General features: G+C 43.7%; 1 pseudogene; it reads right to left on the minus strand.

The window, feature by feature from the left end:
- Positions 1-7580: 7580 nt before the first annotated feature.
- Positions 7581-9386, minus strand: LOC122351421 (annotated as a pseudogene).
- Between the last annotated feature and the right edge of the window lie 15974 nt (positions 9387-25360).

A 25360-nucleotide genomic window follows, 5' to 3' on the forward strand; every position in this document is an offset into this window, starting at 1 on the left:
GTCATTCTTAAACATAATGGTGTCTGCTGCTAGAAGATTGCGTGCAAAGGCAGTTGGGTCTGCAAGACAGAAATCAACTGGTAAATCCAAAAAGGTCAGAAGTCACCAATTTCTCATAGAAAGAAACCATAAATAAGGAGAGCCTCATGTCAAACACACACACACACACACACACACACAGACCCTATGGAACAGACAAAGACAAAAAAGACAAAAATGCCCTAAGATTGAACTCAGCTGCTCTAATGGTATGTGGGGTGGGACGCTAGCAGGGGTTTAAAAAGGGGAGACAGAGACCAAGAGGGGAGAGGCGGACTGCGGCTATCTCAGACTGGTCAATAAAGTTTTTCCTGACACCTAAAATCCTGCTGTACGAGTCTCTTTGCTTGAGAAGTGACATCGCCTCCAGATCAACAATAACATTCCACATCACCGGTAGGCCAGTCAATCCGTGGATTATGAGTGCACAGCCAAGGATGACCCAGGATAATAGCATACACAGGGCAGTCAATAAGATAGAAGATCTCCTCCTGCTGATGTTGAAGGATAGTAAGGTGCAGGAACTGAGTAGCCTCCGTTATCTTGCCTGGTTCCAGAAGTCTACCATCCAAACTGTAACAGCCTGGGAGTGATGAAGAAGCTGGGTAGGAATCCTAAGTTTCTTAGCCAAGGATCTATCCAGGATATATCCAAGACTCTCCCTCTCTTTGGCAGAAAGCCTGGAACGACCCAACTGCATGTCCTCTGGGACATCATAGACCTGTTCAGGGACCAGGAAAGTTCAGGAGGAAGAAACGGTAACAGACCTGCTCCGAGGGACTTGGGACTGGGACTCCTTGCGGCGAGCTGCCCTCCGTTCTCGCAGCCGATTGTCCATGCAGATGGCCAGTGCTATGTAGGACTCTATATCTTCAGCTGGTTCTCAGGTGGCTAATTCATCTTGAAGAGGCTCGGACAACCCTCCCTGAAAGCACACCCTCAGTGCCTCATCATTCCATCCGCTCCTGGTTGCTATGGTCCGAAACTCAATGGCGAAATCTGCTGTGCCTCGGGAACCCTGACGGAGAGTGAGCAGATGTTTGGAAGCCTCACACCCACTGATTATCAAACACTCGCTTTTACTCTTCTACAAATGCTGTGTATCACTCACAACAGGGATCCTGGGATAGCCACACTGCGGAGGCCCAGGAGAGCGCCCTGTCTGAGAGCAGGGTGATAATGTAAGCAATCTTTGAGCGATCTGAGGGAAAGCTGGAGGGTTGGAGCTCGAAGGTGAGGGAGCTTTGGGTGAGAAAACCCTGGCAGGAACTAGGATCTCCAGAAAAGGGCTTGGGAGGGGGTAGTCGGGGCTCTGCTACAGGAGAAGGCCTGTTACCACTAGGAGGAGATACAGAGGAAGACGAAGGGCGTGGAAGATGTTTAAAGAGCTGGTGGATTGAACTCATAACATCAACCAGGAGTTGAGAGTGTTTGGCCATCAGCTCTTCTTGTCTGCTGAGAACAGCTTCATGGCGCTGGAAAGATGCCTCATGCTGAGCAATCACAGCCAACAGGTCCTGGAAACTGAGTGTCTCTGGGTCCATTCTTGACTTGGTTTTTCTGTCACGATCCGGACTAGAACTCAGATCTCTGGTGTGGTGAAAGAAATTCACAACTTAAATACCCAATGTTAAACAAGTCACAGGTGAACTAGATCTCACTAAACAGGGACACACGAGGAAGAACTAAGGCTGGGGGGAACACAGGGGACTCTAGAGGCATGGAGAACAACTGCAGGGAGTGGGATTCTGACAAAAGGTAAGTCCTGTAGAATACAGTTAAGGTTTGCTGAATAAAGGTAAGTGTTTTAGAATAGGTTTTAGAATAAGTTTGTTGATTAAAGTTAAGTCCTGCAGAATATAGGTAACCCCTCTAGAATACAGGTAAGCTTTGCTGAGTATGACGAAATTTTCCTTCAGCTTTATTTTATAATTTCTATACATTTATGAGTTAACTACATGTTACTTTTGTGCCATTCTTAAACATAATGGTGTCTGCTGCTAGAAGATTGCGTGCAAAGGCAGTGGGGTCTAGATTGCGTGCGAAGGCAGTGGGGTCTAGATTGCGTGCGAAGGCAGTGGGGGCTAGATTGCGTGCAAAGGCAGTGGGGTCTGCAAAACATACATCAACTGGTAAATTCAATAAGGTCAGAAGTCACCAAGTTCTCATAGAAAAAGAAACCATAAATAAGGAGAGCAACATGTTAAACATACACACAGACCCTATAGAATTGGCAAGGGACAGAAACAAAAACCCTAAGATTGAACGCAGATGTTCTTACCTAAAACTGATGGTATGTGGGGTGGGACGCTAGCAGGGGTTTAAAAAAAGGAGACAGAGACCAAGAGGGGAGAGGCGGACTGTGGCTATCTCAGACTTGTCAATAAAGTTTTTTCCTGACACCTAAAATCCTGCTGTACGAGTCTCTTTGCTTGAGAAGTGACTTTGCCTCCAGATCAACAATAACATTCCACATCAAGTAAAGGTAATTGTTTTAGTGTACAAGTAAGGTCTGTTGAGTAAAGGTAAGTCCTGTAAAATACAGTTAAGGTTTGCTGAATAAAGGTAAGTGTTTTAGAGTACAGATACAATTTGTTTACTAAAGGTAAGTCCTGCAGAATAAAGGTAAATCCTGTAGAATACAGGTAAGGTTTCTTGACTAAAAGTAAGTGTTTCAGAGTACAGCTTAGGTTTGTTGAATAAAGGTAAGTCCTGTAAAGTATAAGTAAGGTTTGTTAATTAAAGGTATGTCCTTTAGAATACAGGTAAGGTTTGTTGAATGAAGCTAACTTTTTTTGAGTGCAGGTATAGTTTGTTGACTAAAGGTAAGTCCTGCAGAATAATGGTAAATCCTGTAGAATATAGGTAAGGTTCCTTGACTAAAAGTATGTGTTTTAGAGTACAGATTAGGTCTGTTGACTAAAGGTAAATCCTGCAGAATAAAGGTAATTCCTTTAAAATACAGGTAGGGTTTGTTAAATGAAGGTAGGTGTTTTACAGTGCAGGTACAGTTTGTTGACTAAAGGTAAGTCCTGTAAAGTATAAGTAAGATTAGTTCAGTAAAAGTCATGCAGAATACAGGTAAGGTTTGTTGACTAAAGGTTAGTCCTGTAGAATACAGGTACAGTTTGTTGACTAAAGGTAAGTCCTGCAGAATACAAGTAAGGTTTGTTGAATAAAGGTAAGTCCTGTAGAATACAGGTAAGGTGTCTTGACTAAAGGTAAGTGTTTTAGAGTACAAGTAAGGTATGTTGAGTAAAGATAAGTCCTCTAGAGTACAGGTAAGGTTTGCTGACTAAAAGTGACTTTTTAGTGACTTCATTTTACATTACAATAACACCTTTTTGGGCATGAATTTATTCAAAAAAGACCCTGGATGACAGTTGTACACAGGGCCTGGTGGCACAAACTAACCCCTTAAAACTAACACTTCATTGGGCATGATTTTATTCAAAAAGGGCCCTGTATGACAGTTTTACAATGGCCTAGGGTCACAGTTTAATCCCATCATAGTAACACATTTTTGGGCATGATTTTATTTAATAAAGGCCCTGGATGACAGTTTTCTATAAGGCCTGGGCTCACAGACTCACCCCATCACAATAACACTTTTTTGGGCATGATTTTGTTCAATAAAAACCTTGGATGAATGTTTTCCATAAGACCTGGGCTCACAGACTAACCCCAGAACACTAACACATCATTGGGCATGATTTTATTCAAAAAGGGCCCTGTATGACAGTTTTACAATGGCCTAGGGTCACAGTTTAATCCCATCATAGTAACACATTTTTGGGCATGATTTTATTTAATAAAGGCCCTGGATGACAGTTTTCTATAAGGCCTGGGCTCACAGACTCACCCCATCACAATAACACTTTTTTGGGCATGATTTTGTTCAATAAAAACCTTGGATGAATGTTTTCCATAAGACCTGGGCTCACAGACTAACCCCGTAACACTAACACATCATTGGGCATGATTTTATTCAAAAAGGGCCCTGTATGACAGTTTTACAATGGCCTAAGGTCACAGATTAATCCCATCATAGTAACCTGGGCTCACAGACTAACCCAATTACAATAACACTTTTATGGGCACGATTTTATTCAATAAAGGCCTTGGATGAATGTTTTACACAGGGCATGGGCTCACAGACTAACCCCATTACAATAACACCTCATTGGGCATGATTTTATTTAAAAAAAAGGCCCTGGGCGACAGTTTTCTATAAGGCCTAGGCTCACAGACTAACCCCATCACAATAACACTTTATTAGGCACGATTTTATTCAACAAAGGCCCGTGCTCACAGACTCACCCCGTTACAGTAGCGAAGTGCAGGGCATGCATTTCAGAGTATTAGAGAAAAAAAAAATTGAAGTTGACGTAAAAGTTGCTCCTGGGTAAACGACCACCTCCGGGGTCGCGGTAAAATTTTAATTGTGCCGGGGAAGAGGCCTCTCGGCCGGCCCGACTCGGAGCCTCGGAGGGTATGGAAGTCCGACCTTTTCCTGAATTCGCACTTAACACCTGTCACATCTCTGGACTCTGTTATTGCTTTTGTCTAGTCCAATGTGCTCTCTGTGCCCTACCTTCCCTTCGTAATAATCCTCTCCTCTGGCTTTGCCTCGTCCCTCCATCCCTCCTTCCCTCCGGCTCCACCTCAGTCCTCTGTCGCAATGGCTCCGCCGCGCCCTCTCGCCCCGCCTCCTCGCATCGGTCGCCGAAGCCTGCGGCGCCGCCTTGGTCCTCCAGCGCCTCAGCATCACCTGGCTCCACCGTCCGGTCGGCCCCATGGAGTCGATGGCCGCTCCTCCTCCCTGGCTCCTCCCTCCGTCTGCACCTCCCTGGACTCCTGTCTGCCTACCCCCCGGGAGGCCATCCTCCACCAGAACCTCCTCCCAAGATCCGGTATCCCCAAATTTTACGTTTTGTTTTTTGTCTTTTTTTGATGTTACTTTAGGTGCGAGGACGCACCTTCCAGGAGGGGGAAGTTATGTCACATCTCTGGACTCTGTTATTGTTTTTGTCTCGTGCCATGTGCTCTCTGTGCCCTACCTTCCCTTCGTGATAATCGTGTAATTGTCTTCGCCTGCTCCTGTTAATTTAGTCAATTACATTGTATATTAAAGTCCTGTGTTTGTCTTGAGTTTGTCCGATCGTCGATGTCCATATGTGGTTTTTGTTCCCGAGGTTACCTACATGTGGTTTATGTCCTGTCTGCCGGTATATATTATTTTGCCCCATATTGGATTACATTTTTTTAAGTTTATTTACTTCTCGAGTGCTCCTTCCTGCGAAACCACGAACATGACAACACCGGGGTTGTGTGAAATTTTTAATTGTGCCCGGGAGGAGGCCTCTCGGGCTCACAGACTAACCCCATTACAATAACACTTCATTGGGCATGATTTTATTTAATAAAGGCCCTGGAAGACAGTTTTCTATAAGGCCCATGCTCACAGACTCACCCCGTTAAAGTAGAGATGTTTTTAGAGGGAAAAAAATAATAATAAAGTTGACATAAAAGTTGCTCCTGGGTAAACGACCACCTCCGCGGTTGCGGTAAAACTTGAATCGTGCCCGGGAGGAGGCCTTTCGGTCAGCCTCGCTCAGAACCTCGGAGGGTATGGAAGTCCGAACTTTCCCCCGATTTGGGGACTAAAATGAAAAAATCGAAAATCGAAAATCATCCAGGCGCTTCTTACGGCCGATCAAGGCCGGGATACTTGCGACTTCTCGGACGCTTTCCCACTCGACCCCCGCCACCCTGGAGGAAATTTTTAAGCGTTCAAAACCTAAGTCCAGGCATCCAGGTCCTTCTTGGAGCTGATCTCGGCCTGTATGGGTGCTCCTTTTTGGGGACACACATTTATGAACCCCCCTTGTCTGAATTTCAATTTTCCAAAGAGCCTGGGCTCGCAAATTAACCCGATCACAGTAACACTTTACTGGGCATGATTTTATTCAGTAAAGGCCCTGGATGTCAGATTTACACAGGGCCTGTGCTCACAGACTAACCCCATTACAATAACACTTTTTTTGGGTACTAAAGATGAGTTCTGCAGAATAAAGGTAAGATTTCTTGACTAAAGGTAAGTCCTGTAGAATACAGGTAAGGTTTGTTGACTAAAGGTAAGTGTTTTAGAGTACAGAATAGGTCTGCTGATTAAAGGTACGTGTTTCAGAGTACAGGTTAAGTTTTCTTGAATAAAGGTAAGTGTTGTAGAGTACAGGTAATGTTTGTTGAGCACAGGTTAGTGTTGAAGAGTGCAGGTAAGTTCTGTAGAGTACAGGTAAAGTCCTGCACCACTTATTGCAGTAAACAGTAACATGGCAAAAAAATCATATTTAATGTGTCTAAAGGCAGTCTAAAGAGATAAAGACAGATAAAAGACTGAAGTAAATGCATGTAAACACAAATGTAAATGTATCTTTATACACTATATTGACAAAGGTTTTGGGTCACCCACTTCCAATAAACAGGTTGAACTACTTTATTATTAATTTTATTATTAAATTTAATATGTATTTATTATTATAATATCCAAGTACAAATCGTAATGTTAAAGCATACAATGATGTTCTAGGGAATTGTGGATACAGATTTATCGACAGGACTCTAACATGACAATGCCTCTGTGTATAAGGCAAGTTTAAATAAGAAATGATTTATTGAGTCAGTGTGGAAGAACTTGACTGTTCTTCATAAAGCCTGATCCCAGCTGAACACTTCTGGTGTTAGCTTAAATAACGTAGCTGTAACGTAGTAACAAACACAACACGACTGGTGTCTGATTCAGAAGCAAATCCACAAGAGCACAAGAACAATGTCAGAGCTGTAGCCCAAGACTGATGATGCACAGAGTAATTGAGAATAGGTAACAGATCTTTATCTGGATCATTTAGATCAGTCGCGGGCTCCATGTATCATCAGTCTGTGAGCCTCATTGATTCAGGACAGGTCCAGCTCCAGTCTACAGCCATGATCCCGGTCCATATCATTGTCATTTTCCAGCAATAAAACCAACAACTGAAAATAAACAATGTAAAAATGTTTTGGAATAAATTTTTTTCACAATACACAAGTCTTCAGTGTTGTTTGCATATTTTAAGGTTTTCTTATTCTTTTCTGATTGATTTTCTTGATTTGAGAAATTTACACAATAACAATGTCAGTTTCACACTTGAGTTTATTATGATTGAACTTTCATGGTATTCACAAGTTGGTCCAAGTATCTGTAAACAGAAACGTTTTTAAAAATCACATTTATATTATTTTACTTTTTAACTCTAATCTAAAATTGAAACAATGTGGTCAATGTAATTGCAGTCTCATAGTTATGTTGGGCATATCCTACATTCACTCTTTGGTCTGCTATGTTTTAAAATCCAAATCACATTCTCTCGTGTTCATAAAAGTGTGTAACACCCTTCCATACAGTGATCATAAAGTATGGGTAAATCTCACAAAACTTTCTCAGGGATTTGACGTAGAAGGTAATTTAATAAATGTTCTTAAAGCAGTCAGTAGTAGTGTTAAAACAGTCAGGTGCTGTAGACAGTGACTTTGTGACTGATCTCCTGAAGCAGTTCTTTCACAACCTTCTCCAGATCCACCAGTTCATTGGCCTTGTCCTCCAGCAGCTTCTGATCTTCATCATAGTTCTTCTCAAGATCTGAAAAGCACAGACACGTTGTTCTTTTAAGTGAGAACATTTAAAAAGTTAATGTTTTGTGATGGTTCTCTTCTAATGCTTTAATTAGAGATGCGTTATTGACATACTTTTTAGCAGCTGGAGTTTGTCGCTGGCCTGGAGCAGCAGAGTTTTGGCCTCCTGTTGGAGTTTCTCTGCTCTTTTCTTGGCCTCTGCCACTCCTTCTGCTTTCTGTGTGATCACCTCCTCGACACTACTGTACTTGTCCTTCAGCTCTGAATCCAGATCCTGCATAAACAGTCATGTATAGTATAGGTTACAAACCCACAACACTTCTTAGCAGAGATGACGTATCATATCCAGGTGATTCATGCACCTTTTTGAGCTGCTCAGCAAGTGCCTTGATGTTGTCCGCCTCTTTCTTTGTGCTGTTGGCGCTGGTGGAGGTGTTGAGTGCCTTTTCTTTCAGCAAAGCTACATCGCTTTCCAACTTCAGCAGCCTTCGAGTGGTGTTACTCAGTTTTAGCTCCAAGTCCAGCGCATTTTAAACAAAAGAGTCACAAATTGCTTCAAAGATCAATTCCAAATTACTAATGACTAAAGAATGGCTAAAACGGTCCCCTTTTGAACAAATGGCTAGAAATGTAGACTTACGGAGACCAGCAGGTCTTGCATTCCCTTGTTGTCAGCGCTGGCCTGTTTCAGAGCCTCGGTCACAACTCTGGGCGCGCTCAGCCTGTTGCAAGGCCTCCTTCACCATCTCAGAGGTGTCTTTCACATCCGTCGCCTCCTTTCTGTGAAAGCCAGACAATATACAAACATTTACATTCATTTCCACTTAGTATTGTCATTTGACTGCACAGATACTAGATTTTACTTTACTGACACTCTATTCTCCCGTTTGATACTCTTAAGTGCTTTGACACAATCTGTATTGTTAAAGGCGCTATATAAATACAGGTAAGAATGAACTGGTCAGTAGGTGGCACTGCTACCACATTCCACAGATATGGTACATTTTAGTGAAGTGCTTCTCAACCAGAATCCCACTCAAAATTGCTCATTCCAAAAATAGTTTTTCCTTCACGTCAGACTTTTCTACTTAATGTTTTTGCTTTTGACAATTATTTGTACGACAAAGAAGTCTTGTACTACGCCTTAATTAAAAATGCTATAAATACAATATTCCTATTTTCCTCTATTTTCACATTTTAATGATTTAGAAAACATTATTTCATGCCTAATTTTGTTTATAAATACCTGAAGGCAAATACATATCTATAAATATATGTACTTCCGACAGCTGCAGATTCTCTCTCTCTCTCTCTCTCTCTCTCTCTCTCTCTTTCTGTCCTTCTTTTATTCCTTTCTTTCCTCTTTCTTTCTTCAGGGAAACTGACAGAATTAAACTGACCGTACTTAAAGAGCGAGAGACATGTTGCCATATAATATTCTCCATAAACTCTTCCTCACAACACCCACAGATGCATCAAAAACAGAATTGTGATAAACTCCAAAACAATTGCCTGATATTAACACAAAAATATCAGAATTCAGAGGAATTTAGTAATTTCTTCAGCTCTGGAATGGGATTCGTGCTGTAAAGGGTTTTAACAATTGGGTTTAATGAGGGTTTAACAAGTCAGGGATAAGGTTACCTTTCTGACCTTCTTTGTGAGGCCAGCATCGTCACATTTATTAATCGAAGTGTTTTAAAAGAAACCTTAACACTTCAGGAGTTACACAGTTTACTGCTAAATGAGCAAATAATGTCAGATCATTTCAAACCTGCTGTCTTTTTCTATTTGTATTTCATACACAATCAGAAATAAAGGTACAAAAGCTGTCACTGGGCGGTACGTTCTTAAAAAATACACTTTTGTACCTATTAGGTTGTCACACATGTGGACTCTTTTGTTGTTGTTTTGTCTTCTCCCATGTGTTCAGTGTCACCTACTTTCTATTAATTGTCTGATTGTCTTCAGCTGTGTCTTGTTCATTTAGTCAATTCCTGTGTGTATGTAAGTTCCAGTTTACTTCTGTTTAATCGTCAGTTCTCGTCTTTAATGCGTGTGGTCTTTTTGTCCTGCCTGCTTGCAACTATATTGCTATTTTGTTCGTTTTTAGAGGATTAAAACTGTTTTAGTTCATTTTTCTCATTCAGTGCTCCTTCTCGCAAACCACACCATGACATAGGTTCAAATATGTACCTTTAAGAACTAATATGTACCTTTGAAGCTACCAAAATGAACCCTTTAGGTACAAACATGTCCCTTTTAAAAATCTACCGCCCCAGTGACAGCTTTTGTACCTTTATTTATAAGAGTGTATTTGCACTAAAAAGTTTACATATACAGTATTATCATAATTCACTGTGTTCCTGTCATGATCCTTAGAAATAGCAGAATGTATCACTTAAAGTGTAACATAACAAACAAATGCACACATTAACCCTCTGTCCACTTAAATACACTGCAATCATCTGCAAACGTACAGGCTTTATTCAAATATATTTACACTAAATGTATCATTGAAATTACATTTCATTATATGACAAAATTAATTTATAAAACCACAAGCTGGTTTTAGACAGCACAGACTCCTTTTGCAAACCAACTATAAATCTATTACATCTAAACATGAATAAATATGAATTATATGTACAATTTAGTGTCTAGTGCCTTGGTCTGTTCCTCTTATTTACACAATGTTCCATTTCTCCCTTTTCTCTACTCACATTCTGAAAAACACGCTTTAGCTAAAAAAACCCCAATCTCTATTTGATCTCAGACTCTGGTTTCTGCTGGTTCTGTGAGTTCAGCTCCTCCATGATCAACACAGAGCCCCTCACGGACTGAAGGTGACCAGGAAGCAGTTCTCCGCACTTCCTGTGTCACTCCTGCTCTCCCTATACAAACAGTCGAAAGCATTGATCTAGACTGATCCCAACAACACAATCCAGCCATGACTGCTGTGATTAAGAAAGTGTCTGTCACTGGCCTTACACCTGTTCAGTTTAACCAGGGGTGGCTCTCAATGTCCTCTAAACTGGTCCGGTCTGATGCCGATGCACTGAGACACCAGTGAATCAGCTGACGGTGCTCTGTTACACACAACACAGTCTTCAGCAACACAAAAGCACACGCTTCACCTGGATCTGGACGTGACGTCTGTCTCTTGCCTGTAGACAGCTCTCTAGAAAAGCGCAGTCTGCTTCTGGAGGTGACCTTCCATGCTCCCCTGAAGGGCAAACAGCCGCACAGGATGCTGTAGAGTGTCACCCCGACCGACCAAACCGTAGCCAGTCCTGCGTGATAGCGGTGCTGCCGAAACCACTCAGGAGGGGCGTATTCAAGAGTGCCTGAGAGACACAACAAGACCACAAACGTCCGATCAAAATCTTCCCTTTGGTGATTACAAACACATCACTGCAGTGAGATCAAAGCAACCTGCAAAGTTTCGGTAGGCCGAGTCTTGCAGCAGATCTCCACAGCCGAAGTCCAGCAGCTTGATGTCGTGTGACTCGGTGGAGATCCGCGGCTCTCGCAGTGTTTTAGCGCCGTGATCAGCTGCAACAGGACTTCCTTGGCCAGAGTCTCCTCCAGACATCCGTTCTCCTCGCAGAAACTCTGGAGAGCTTGGCAAGGAACGGGACGCACCAGGATCATGGTGTAGCGTCTGCGATGGTCGAACCACTCCAGCAGCTGCAGGACGTTTGGGCAGGCAGGAGCCGAATTGACCAGGGTCATCAACGCCACCTCCAGCGGCAGCAGACCCTGACCTTCCTGCAGAGACCAAAGATCCGTTACATCCAGAGCTGAATGCAGATTCACAACAGATTCAGCTTCAACTCACCACTTTCAGCTTCTCAGGCATCCTGCTTTTGCAAACGTACTTGATGGCAACCTGTGAACAGATAAATCACGAAATCACGCGTTCACTGATATTGCCAACTCTAAAAGCTGTTTGGATGAGGCACGGAAAGAAACGTCTTACTGGCATGCACCGAGCCGACTCCACCTCGGCCCAGCAATGGGCCCTTGGCATATGCTTCTGAAACGCACAAGAAATGTATAAACGGAACATTTTCTATTAATAACTGAGTCATGACATCTTTGATAATCCTGACCTCTGCGGGAGCGTTTGGCTGGTCTTGTGTTGGAGGTGGACGGCCTTTCATCCTCCCGGTCACCGCTCTGCCGCTTCCTCTTCCTGTGAGGCTGATCTGTGGACACAGAAACAGCCAGGTCAGAAGGCAGAGGCGCGATGTATCCCGGTAGCTCTTGGCTAAGGGGCTGCTCTGGGTAACGATCACCAGAGCCTCGTCTCCCATCCTCCTGAGCAGCCGTCTGAGAGATACCAGCGCTCCTGGATCTGGAGCGGCCCATTTCGGAGCACGACGTAAGGAGGGCATTCAAGAGAGTGAACACCAGGAAGGCAGCAGGACCTGACGGCATCACAGGTCGGGTTCTGAGAGCCTGAAACATCAGCTGAAACTGGTCAGCTGAGCGCACCATCCGCACTGAGCTCCCTGTGCTGCAGCACATCTACAACAAGCGGTGCTGTACCAGGGCCAGGAAGATCGTGGAAGACCTCAGCCATCCCAACAATGGACTCTTTTCTCTGCTGCGTTCAGGAAAGCGCTGTCGTTCCCTGAAGGCAAACACAGAGAGAATGAGGAGGAGCTTCTTCCCGCAGGCCATTCAGAGTCTGAACCAGAGAACACCCTGTACCTAATCACCGGGATTCCCATGTTCACCCCTCTTTCCCCAGATACTCGCCACTTACATTTGGACAATTGCACAAGTCACTTTGCATTGGACATTCGCACAGCCACTTTACACTTTACACTTTATATCTATACTTTATATTTTATATTCTATATTTTATTTTATTTTTTATACTTTACTTTGCACACTTCTTTTTATACATATTTTTTTATATTTATATATATATATATTTAAATTTTGTTTTCTATTTTGATGCTGGACGGTTGTAAAGAACATTTCACTGCATGTCGTACCATGTATGTATGTGTATGTGACAAATAAAATTTGAATTTGAATTTGAACTTGAATCTTGCCCTAGTTAAGTTCGACATCTTTGACGGTTTCCCACTCGACCATGGTAACCCTGGAAGAAATTTTTAAGGGTTCAAAATCTAAATACAAACATCCAGGCACTTCATCGAGGCGATATTGGCCAGGACAGGTGCGACTTTTCAGATGCTTTCCCACTTGACCCCCGCCACCCTGGATGAAATTTTTAAGCATTTGAAAACTAAGCTCAAACATCCAGGCGCTTCATCCAGCCGATCTTGCCCAAGTTAGATTCGACTTCTTGGATGGTTTCCCACTCGACCATGGTAATGCTGGAGGAAATTTTTAAGCGTTTTGAACCTAAGTCCAGACGTCCAGGCCCTTCATCCAGCCGATCTTGCCCGAGATAAGTTTGACTTCTTGGTCGCTTTCCCACTCGACCATGGTAATCCTAAATGACATTTTTAAGCGTTGAAATCCTAAATCCAGACATCCAGGTGATATTGTTCGGGTAAAGTGCGACTTCTCGGACGCTTTTCCACTTGACCATGGTAAACCTGGAACAAATTTTTAAGCATTCAAAACCTAAGTCCAGACATCCAGGCGATATTGGCCGGGTTAAGTGCGACATCTCAGACGCTTTTCCACTTGACCATGGTAACCCCTGGAAGAAATTTCTAAGCGTTCAAAACCTATGTCCAGACATCCAGGCGCTTCATCCAGACGATCTTGGCCGGGTGAAGTGCGAATTCTTGGACGCTTTTCCACTCGACCATGGTAACCCTGGAGGACATTTTTAAGCGTTTTAAACCTAAGTGCAGACATCCAGGCGCTTCATCCAGCCGATCTTGCCCGAATTAAGTTCGACTTCTTTGACGGTTTCCTACTCGACCATGGTAACCCTGGAAGAAATTTTTAAGCGTTCAAAACCTAAGTCCAAACATCCAGGCGCTTCATCGAGGCGATATTGGCCGGGATAGGTGTGACTTCTCAGAAGCTTTCCCACCCGACCCCCACCATCCTGGAGGAAATTTTTAAAAGTTCAAAATCTAAGTCCAAATATCCAGGCGCTTCATCGAGGCGATATTGGCCGGGATAGGTGCTACTTCTCAGATGCTTTCCCACTAAGTCTAGACATCCAGGCGCTTCATCTAGCCTTCTTACATTTAAACATTTAATCTCTGAGCAACCAACCCCTATACTGGTTACTTTCCGACGTAACCTTCGCTCCCTCTCTCCCTCCCATCTCTCCTCTGCTGTGTCCTCCTCCCTTCCCTCACCTACCCAATTCTCTTCTCTGGATGTGAATGCAGCTACAGATACTTTGTTCAGTACTCTAACCTCCTGTCTAGACGACATCTGCCCTCTCTCCTCCAGGCCAGCACGGACTGCCTCCTCTAGCCCCTGGTTGTCTGATGTTCTCCGTGAGCATCGGGTCAAACTCAGGGCAGCGGAGAGAAAGTGGCGCAAATCTAAAGATCTGTCAGACCTGAGCAGGTATCAGACTCTGCTTTCTTCCTTCTCTGCTGAAATCCTCACTGCCAAATCATCATACCTCCAAAACAAGATTAACAACACTTCAGACACACGTAAGCTCTTCAGATTCTCTGCTCTATCCCCCTCCACCACCTCCCACCACCTCAATAAAACCTGACGATTTTGCCACATTCTTTACAAACAAGAGCAAGACCCCATACCCTCTCATCTTCTGCAAGCAATCTGTTTTTTTTGCTGGCCACAGTCTTGCCAGCACTCACGCACATCATCAACACATCTCTCTTCACAGGCACCTTCCCCACAGCATTTAAGCAGGCTTGGGTAACGAAGGCTGAAGGAAATTTTAAAACGTTCAAAACCTAAGTCCAAACATCCAGGCGATTCATCCTGCCGATCTTTGCCGGGATAGGTGCGATTTCTCGGACGCTTTCTCACTCGACCATGGTAACCCTGGAAGAAATTTTTAAGCATTCAAAACCTAAGTCCAGAGATCCAGGCTCACAGAATAACCCCATAACAGTAACACATCACTGGGCGTGATTTTAGTAAAAGCCCAGGATTACAGTTTTCCTTAAGGCCTGGGCCCACAGGCTCACCCCATTACTATATCACTTTTATGGGCATGATCTTTGCCGGGTAAAGTGCGACTTCTCGGAGGCTTTCCCACTCGACCATGGTAACCCTGGAAGAAATTTCTAAGCGTTCAAAACCTATGTCCAGACATCCAGGCGCTTCATCCAGACGATCTTGGCCGGGTGAAGTGCGAATTCTTGGACGCTTTTCCACTCGACCATGGTAACCCTGGAGGACATTTTTAAGCGTTCAAAACCTAAGTCCAAACATCCAGGCGCTTCATCGAGGCGATATTGGCCGGGATAGGTGTGACTTCTCAGAAGCTTTCCCACTCGACCCCACCATCCTGGAGGAAATTTTTAAAAGTTCAAAATCTAAGTCCAAATATCCAGGCGCTTCATCGAGGCGATATTGGCCGGGATAGGTGCTACTTCTCAGATGCTTTCCCACTAAGTCTAGACATCCAGGCGCTTCATCTAGCCTTCTTACATTTAAACATTTAATCTCTGAGCAACCAACCCCTATACTGGTTACTTTCCGACGTAACCTTCGCTCCCTCTCTCCCTCCCATCTCTCCTCTGCTGTGTCCTCCTCCCTTCCCTCACCTACCCAATTCTCTTCTCTGGATGTGAATGCAGCTACAGATACTTTGTTCAGTACTCTAACCTCCTGTCTAGACGACATCTGCCCTCTCTCCTCCAGGCCAGCACGGACTGCCTCCTCTAGCCCCTGGTTGTCTGATGTTCTCCGTGAGCATCGGGTCAAACTCAGGGCAGCGGAGAGAAAGTGGCGCAAATCTAAAGATCTGTCAGACCTGAGCAGGTATCAGACTCTGCTTTCTTCCTTCTCTGCTGAAATCCTCACTGCCAAATCATCATACCTCCAAAACAAGATTAACAACACTTCAGACACACGTAAGCTCTTCAGATTCTCTGCTCTATCCCCCTCCACCACCTCCCACCACCTCAATAAAACCTGACGATTTTGCCACATTCTTTACAAACAAGAGCAAGACCCCATACCCTCTCATCTTCTGCAAGCAATCTGTTTTTTTTGCTGGCCACAGTCTTGCCAGCACTCACGCACATCATCAACACATCTCTCTTCACAGGCACCTTCCCCACAGCATTTAAGCAGGCTTGGGTAACGAAGGCTGAAGGAAATTTTAAAACGTTCAAAACCTAAGTCCAAACATCCAGGCGATTCATCCTGCCGATCTTTGCCGGGATAGGTGCGATTTCTCGGACGCTTTCTCACTCGACCATGGTAACCCTGGAAGAAATTTTTAAGCATTCAAAACCTAAGTCCAGAGATCCAGGCTCACAGAATAACCCCATAACAGTAACACATCACTGGGCGTGATTTTAGTAAAAGCCCAGGATTACAGTTTTCCTTAAGGCCTGGGCCCACAGGCTCACCCCATTACTATATCACTTTTATGGGCATGATCTTTGCCGGGTAAAGTGCGACTTCTCGGAGGCTTTCCCACTCGACCATGGTAACCCTGGAAGAAATTTCTAAGCGTTCAAAACCTATGTCCAGACATCCAGGCGCTTCATCCAGACGATCTTGGCCGGGTGAAGTGCGAATTCTTGGACGCTTTTCCACTCGACCATGGTAACCCTGGAGGACATTTTTGCCGCTTCAAAACCTAAGTCCAAACATCCAGGCGCTTCATCGAGGCGATATTGGCCGGGATAGGTGTGACTTCTCAGAAGCTTTCCCACTCGACCCCACCATCCTGGAGGAAATTTTTAAAAGTTCAAAATCTAAGTCCAAATATCCAGGCGCTTCATCGAGGCGATATTGGCCGGGATAGGTGCTACTTCTCAGATGCTTTCCCACTAAGTCTAGACATCCAGGCGCTTCATCTAGCCTTCTTACATTTAAACATTTAATCTCTGAGCAACCAACCCCTATACTGGTTACTTTCCGACGTAACCTTCGCTCCCTCTCTCCCTCCCATCTCTCCTCTGCTGTGTCCTCCTCCCTCCCTCACCTACCCAATTCTCTTCTCTGGATGTGAATGCAGCTACAGATACTTTGTTCAGTACTCTAACCTCCTGTCTAGACGACATCTGCCCTCTCTCCTCCAGGCCAGCACGGACTGCCTCCTCTAGCCCCTGGTTGTCTGATGTTCTCCGTGAGCATCGGGTCAAACTCAGGGCAGCGGAGAAAGTGGCGCAAATCTAAAGATCTGTCAGACCTGAGCAGGTATCAGACTCTGCTTTCTTCCTTCTCTGCTGAAATCCTCACTGCCAAATCATCATACCTCCAAAACAAGATTAACAACACTTCAGACACACGTAAGCTCTTCAGATTCTCTGCTCTATCCCCCTCCACCACCTCCCACCACCTCAATAAAACCTGACGATTTTGCCACATTCTTTACAAACAAGAGCAAGACCCCATACCTCTCATCTTCTGCAAGCAATCTGTTTTTTTTGCTGGCCACAGTCTTGCCAGCACTCACGCACATCATCAACACATCTCTCTTCACAGGCACCTTCCCCACAGCATTTAAGCAGGCTTGGGTAACGAAGGCTGAAGGAAATTTTAAAACGTTCAAAACCTAAGTCCAAACATCCAGGCGATTCATCCTGCCGATCTTTGCCGGGATAGGTGCGATTTCTCGGACGCTTTCTCACTCGACCATGGTAACCCTGGAAGAAATTTTTAAGCATTCAAAACCTAAGTCCAGAGATCCAGGCTCACAGAATAACCCCATAACAGTAACACATCACTGGGCGTGATTTTAGTAAAAGCCCAGGATTACAGTTTTTTCCTAAGGCCTGGGCCCACAGGCTCACCCCATTACTATATCACTTTTATGGGCATGATCTTTGCCGGGTAAAGTGCGACTTCTCGGAGGCTTTCCCACTCGACCATGGTAACCCTGCAGGAATTTTTTAAGCGTTTAAAACCTAAGTCCAGACATCAAGGCGCTTCATCCAGCCGATATTGGCCGAGTTAGGTGCGACTTCTTGGACGGTTTCCCACTTGACCATGGTAAACCTGGAACAAATTTTTAAGCATTCAAAACCTAAGTCCAGACATCCAGGCGTTCATCCAGGCGATATTGGCCGGGTTAAGATGCGACGTCTCGACACTTTCCCACTAGACCATGGTTACCCTTGAAGAAATTTTTAAGCGTTCAAAAGTTAAGTCCAGACATCCAGGCGATATTGGCCGGGTTAAGTGCGACTTCTCGGACACTTTCCCACTCCACCATGGTAACCCTGGAGGAAATTTTTAATCCTTCTAAACCTAAGTCCAGACATCCAGGCGTTCATCCAGGCGATATTGGCCGGGTTAAGTGCACGCCCTCGGACACTTTCCCACTAAACCATGGTTACCCTGGAGGAAATTTGTAAGCGTTTAAAACGTAAGTACAGACATCCAGGCGCTACATCTAACCAATCTTGGCCATAATAGGTTTGACTTCTCGGACGACTTTTTAACTCGACCCCTGCCACCTTGGAGGAAATTTTAAATCGTTCAAAATGTAAGTCCAGACATCCAGGCGATATTGGCCGGGTTAAATGCAACTTCTCGGACACATTCCCACTTGACCATGGTAACCTTGGAGGAAATTTTAGCGCTTAAAACCTAAAACCAGACATCCAGGCGCTTCATCCAGCCGATATTGGCCGAGTTAGGTGCGACTTCTTGGACGACTTTTTCACTCGACCCCCGCCACCCTGGAAGAAATTTTTAAACGTTCCAAAACTAAGCCCAAACATCTAGGCGCTTCATCCAGCCGATCTTGCCCGAGTTAAGTTTGACTTCTCATACGCTTTTCCACTCGACCACGGAATGCCTGGAAGAAGAAATTTTTAAGCGTTTAAAACCTAAGTCCACCAGACATCCAGACGCTTCATCCAGGTGATATTGGCCGGGATAAGTGCGACTTCTCGGACACTTTCCCACTCGACCATGGTAACCCTGGAGGAAATTTTCAATCATTCAAAACCTAAGTCCAAACATCCAGGAGCTTCATCCAGCCGATCTTGGCCAGGATAGGTGCATTTTCTCGGACGCTTTCCCACTCTACCATGGTAACCCTGGAAGAAATTTATAAACGTTCCAAAACTAAGCCCAAACATCTGTGTGCTTCATCCAGCCGATTTTGCCCAAATTAAATTTGACTTCTTGGACGGTTTCCCACTCGACCATGGTAACCCTGGAGAAAATTTTTAAATATTCAAAATCTAAGTCCAAACATCCAGGCGCTTCATCCAGGCAACATTGGCCGGGATAAGTGCGACTTTTCATGCGCTTTTCCACTCGACCACGGTAACCCTGGAACAAATTTTTTGCCGCTCAAAACCTAAGTCCAGACATCCAGGCACTTCTTCCAGGCGTTATTGGCCGGGTTAAGTGCGACTTCTCTGACACTTTCCCACTCGACCATGGTAACCCTGGTTGAAGTTTTTCAATTTCCAATCGTTCAAAACGTAAGGCCAGACATCCAGGCGATACTTTCCGAGTTAAGTGCGCTTTTGCACTCGAACATGGTGCCCCTGAAATAAATTTTTAAACGTTCAAAAGCTAAGTCCAGATATCCAGGCGCTTCGTCCAGGCGATATTGGCCGGGTTAAATGCGACTTCTTGGACACTTTCCCACTCCACTCCACCATGGTAACCCTGGAGGAAATGTTTAATTCTTCAAAACCTAACCCCAAACATCCAGGCGCTTTATCCAGCCGAACTTGGCCGGGTTAAGTTCGACTTTTCGGACACTTTCCCACTCGACCATGGTAACCCAGGAGGAAATTCTTAAATATTCAAGATCTAAGCCCAAACATCCAGGCGCTTCATTCAGCCGATCTTGCCAAGGATAGGTGCGTTTTCTCAGACGCTTTCCCACTTGACCATGGTAACCCTGAAAGAATTTTTAAGCATTCAATACCTTAGTCCTAACATTCTGGCGCTTCATCCTGCCGATCTTGGCCGATAGGTGCGCCGGACGCTTTTCCACTCAACCATGGTAACCCTGGAGGAAATTTTTGCGTTTAAAACGTAAGTAAAGACATCCAGGTGCTTCATCTAGCTGATCATGGCCGGTTAAATTCAACTTCTTGGACGCTTTCCCACTCGACCATGGTAACCCTAGAAGAAATTTTTGCCGCTCAAAACCTAAGTCTAGACATCCAGGCGCTTCATCCAGCCGAAATTGGCCGGGTTAAGTTCGACTTCTTGACACCTTCCCATTCGACCATGGTAACCCTGGAGGAAACTTTTAAGCACTCAAAACCTAAGCCCATCCAGGCGCTTCATCCAGGAGATATTGGCTGGGTTAAATGCGACTTCTCGACGCTTTTCCATTCGACCATGGTAACCCTGGAAGAAATTTTTAAGCATCCAGACATCCAGCCTCACAGACTAACCCCATAACAGTAACACATTACTGGGCTTGATTTGATTCAGTATCTAAGCCCTAACATCCAGGCGCTTCTGTCCAGCCCAACTTGGCCGGGTTAACCTCGACTTCTGGGCGATTTCCACTTGAACATGGTAAACCTGGAACAAATTTTTAAGCATTCAAAACCTAAGTCCAGACATCCAGGCGCTTCATCCAAGCGATATTGGCAGGGTTAAGTGCGACTTCTCGGACACTTTCCCACTGACCATGGTAACCCTGGAGGAAATTTTTAAGCGTTTAAAATGTAAGTCCAGAAATCCAGGCGCTTTATGCAGCCGATATTGGCAGAGTTAGGTGCGACTTCTCGAACGACTTTTTCGCTTGATTTCCGCCACCCAGGATGAACTTTTTAAGCATTCAAAACCAATCCCCAAACATCCAGGCGCTTCCTCCAGCCGAACTTGGCCGGGTTAATTTCGACTCACAGACTAACCCCATAAAAGTAACAAATTGCTGGGCTTGATTTGATTCAGTATGTAAGCCCAAACATCCTGGCGCTTTTTCCTGCCGAACTTGGCCGGGTTAACCTCAACTTCTTAGGCGGTTTCCCACTCGAACATGGTAAACCTAGAACAAATTTTTAAGCATACAAAATCTAAGTCCAGACATCCAAGCTCTTCATCCAGGAGATATTGGCAGAGTTAAGTGCGACTTCTCGGACACTTTCCACTCGACCATGGTAACCCTGGAGGAAATTTTTAAGCGTTTAAAATGTAAGTCCAGACATCCAGGCGCTTTATCCAGCCGATATTGGCAGAGTTAGATGCGACTTCTCGAACGACTTTTTCACTCGACCCCCGCCACCCTGGATAAAATTTTTAAGCATTCAAAACGTATCCCCAAACATCCAGGCGCTTCATCCAGCCGAACTTGGCCAGGTTAATTTCGACTTCTTGGACGGTTTCCCACTCGACCATGGTAAACCTGGAACAAATTTTTAAACATTCAAAAACTAACCCTAGACATCCAGGCACTTCATCCAGAAGATATTGGCTGGGTTAAGTGGGTCTTCTCGGACACTTTCCAACTCGACCATGTTAAGCCTGGAGGAAAATTTTAAGCATTCAAAACCTAACCCCAGATATCCAGGCGCTTCATCCAGGCGATATTGACTGGGTTAAGTGCGTCTTCTCGGACACTTTCCCACTCGACCATGGTAAGCCTGGAGGAAATTTTTAAGTGCAGACATCCAGGCGCTTCATCTAGGCGATATTGGCCGGGTTAAGTGCGACTTCTCGGACGACTTTTTCACTCGATCCCCGCCACCCTGGATGAACTTTTTAAGCATTCAAAACCTAACCCCACACATCCAGGCACTTCATCCAGATGATATCGGCCGGGTTAAGTGGGTCTTCTCGGACACTTTCCCTCTCGACCATGGTAACCCTGGAGGAAATTTTTAAGCGTTTAAAACCTAAGTTCAGACATCCAGGCGCTTCTTCTAGCCGATATTGGCAGATCTAATCTCCCTAACTCTGTTCGGGAAGCAGACACACTCTGCCAGTTTAAATCTAGATTAAAGACACATCTTTTTAACTTAGCCTACACATAACACACCAACACACCTTTTATTATTCAAATCCGTTAAAGGATTTTTAGGCTGCATTACTTAGATTTGCTGGAACCGGGAACACTATTCCTAAAATACGATGTACTTGTGACATCGTAAAAAGAATGGCATCTACGCTAATATTAGTCCTGTTTCTTTCTCAATCTGTTTTCACAGTTTGTATCCAGACTAGATGGTGGATCAGCACCCAGAGATTATGTTCATCAGAGACCAGAAAACCTAGATGCGCCCGTCGACAGATCACCAGATCCTGATGCACACACACACACGCACACACTAAGTCATTTACACTATCTGACACAGCTGCGCGCTTAAAATTGAACTGGAGGTTAAGTGCTGGGCGTCCGGTCAGAGGAGAACTGACCCCAACTGAGTCTGGTTTCTCCCAAGGTTTTTTTTCTCCATTCTATATGCATGGGGTTTTGTTTCTTGCGCTGTCGCCTCTGGCTTGCTTGGTTGGGGACACTTAACTTCTAGTGACTATCGTTGAATTGACTACAGAGACCGCTCTCTGCATTTAATAAGAAATTGGTCACTCGCCATTATACATCCCTGTCATTATACTGTACAGTGCTTTGATGCAACCTGTGTTGTTAAAAGCGCTATATAAATAAAAATGATTGATTGATTGATTGATTTAGGTGCGACTTCTAGGACGACTTTTTCACTCGACCCCACACCCTGGATGAAATTTTTAAGCATTCAAAACCTATCCCCAAACATCCATGCGTTTCATCCAGCCGAACTTGGCCGAGTTAAGTTCGACTTCTTGGAAGGTTCCCCACTGACCATGGTAAACCTGAAGGAAACTTTGCTACGCCAAAACCTAAGCCCAAACATCCAGGAGATATTGGCTGGGTTAAATGTGACTTCTGGATGCTTTTCCACTCGACCATGGTAACCCTGGAAGAACTTTTTAAGCTCAAATCCTAAGTCCAGACATCCAGGCTCTTCATCCAGCCGATATTGGCTAAGTTAGGTGCAACTTCTCCGACGACTTTTTCACTGATCCCCGCCACCCTGGATGAAATTTTTAAGCATTAAAAACCTTTTCTTCTCCGGACAAGCCTTTTTCCAGATGCCCCAAACAATCGGAAAGGGGCTTCATCGGAGAATATGACTTTGCCCCAGTCCTCAGCAGTCCATTCACCATACTTTTTGCAAAAGATCGGTCTGTCCCTGATGTTTTTTTGGAGAGAAGTGGCTTCTTTGCTGTCCTTCTTGACACCAGGCCATCTTCCAAAAGTCTTGGCCTCACTGTGCGTGTAGATGCGCTCACACCTGCCTGCTGCCATTCCTGAGAAAGCTCTGCACTGGTGGCACTGATCCTGCAGCTGAATCCTCTTTAGGAGACGATCCTGGCGCTTGCTGGACTTTCTTGGATGCCCTGAAGCCTTCTTAATAAGAATTGAACCTCTTTCCTTGAAGTTCTTGATGAGTCTATAAATTGGTGATTTAGGTGCAATCTTAGTAGCCACAATATCCTTGCCTGTGAAGCCATTTTTATGCAACGCAATGATGGCTGCACGCTGCTACCATGGTTAACGATGGAAGAACGATGATTTCAAGCATCACCTCCTTTAACATGTCAAGTCTGTCATTCTAACCCAATCAGCCTGACATAATGATCTCCAGCCTTGTGCTCGCCAACATTCTCACCTGAGTTAACAAGACGCTTACTGAAATGATCTCAGCAGGTCGTTTAATGACAGCAATGAAATGCAGTGGAAAGTTTTTTTCAGGTTTAAGTTCATTTTCATGGCAAAGAAGGACTATGCAATCCATCTGATCACTCTTCATAACATTCTGGAGTATATGCAAATTGCTATTACAAAAACTTAAGCAGCAACTTTTCCAATTTCCAATATTTATGTCATTCTCAAAACCTTTGGCCACAACTGTACATATACTGTTGATACACATTTCTTTCATAAACTCCAATTTTCTATTAATACACAATTCCAAACCTTTCCAAAACAATCTTGAGTAAATGAGAAAAGAAAGTTGCTAAATAGTTTTCTTTTGTTTACCAAAGTTGACAGCTATATGAAATGTTAAGCTTAAATATTTCCAAATGTAATAAATTCTATAAAGTAGTTTGTAAGACACTTCCTTCATTTTGATACAACATTTATTTGGCAGTATTCATTCTTTAACACAAGAGATATAACCAAATAAAGAAGAGCAAAGGACACAGAACAAAGAGCATTTGTTAAAATCAGATTAATTAATATATTGTTGTCTCAAACAAATACAGTTTTTCAAATGTGTACACTTTTGGAAAAATGCTAATTCTCCTGGTTTCACAGGTGATTGGATTTTTTGAGGAAATCCTGTATACGACAACAATTACCCATTGAAATGAACTAATTTACTTGCATCTTACTAAAAGAATACCTCCTTTGAGCCAACGATAAAATAAAGATCTGTTTTTAAATAATTTGCCCTTTTTATTTCATATGAAATAGTTGTGGGGTGAAAAATGGTGAAAAGAGCTTGTCTGTGAAAACTGCCAATTTAGCAGGAATTTTGTCAACAGAAAAATTATGTTCCAATAAAAATCTATGCTTCCAAGAAAATTAAATATATCATTAGGAAGGCATTCTGAGGATTTTAATAAGAAATTATGAATAAAATAAATAAAACTAATGAATCACTGTATCAAATGCTTGATATTTTCAGTAATATCTTATATTTTTTTCTTTAAACATTCATTTTCAAGCAGGTTTACTCACAGGTTTGATGACGCATCAAGATACTGAAAGCTGATTGGCCTCCTGACAGTGATCGTTAAATACGCGGAAAATAGCTGCGTTCAGTTTAGTCAGAAATCATAGTAACTTCTCTGATTTATATAGTAATTTATACATTTATTAATAAATCTCGCTATTTAATAATGAAAAGTGCATAAGATTCAACGCTTTGTAATGGAAATTATTCTAATTAATTACATTTAATGTTTATTGTTCACTTTTAACACTGAATTGAATTAACTTCACTATTAAACTAACTTTACTTAAAGATAGATTACATATATATTCGTAACATCACGGTACTAGGCACCTAAACACAGAAACATACATTAGTGACCTGGAATATTAGAGTTATGGGAAACATACACTGTGTGCGTGACAGAGGTTAAACCCATGTTAAACAACCTCATGGGAGTACAGGATGCCCTATCTGTGCTAGGTAATGAGATAAACTGGAGAACAATCAGACACTGTAAGCACAGATGGGTGGCGTGACTTTGGACTATTTCAATTGGTTCTGAGATGAATTTGAGCGACCTTGGAATGTATACTTTTGCCTATAAAGCCTCTAATCTGTGAGCTCACTGTTATCTCTTTGCTCACAGACTTCACTGTGTGTAAACCAGATCATTTTGTTCTCTGCGCGGAGAAATAAAAGCAAGACAAAGACAAATTTGCTGGACTCTTTATTTTTCAGTCTTCACATAATTCTGAGTTGAAAATTCCATGACAATCTTGGCGATTTGAGGATGGGATCCGACAGCTGATCGTCCGGGACTTGAAAGGCGTTGGTAGGCTGATCAC

The sequence above is a fragment of the Puntigrus tetrazona genome, chromosome 9, assembly GCF_018831695.1.
Source record: "Puntigrus tetrazona isolate hp1 chromosome 9, ASM1883169v1, whole genome shotgun sequence".
Taxonomy (NCBI): Eukaryota; Metazoa; Chordata; class Actinopteri; order Cypriniformes; family Cyprinidae; genus Puntigrus; species Puntigrus tetrazona.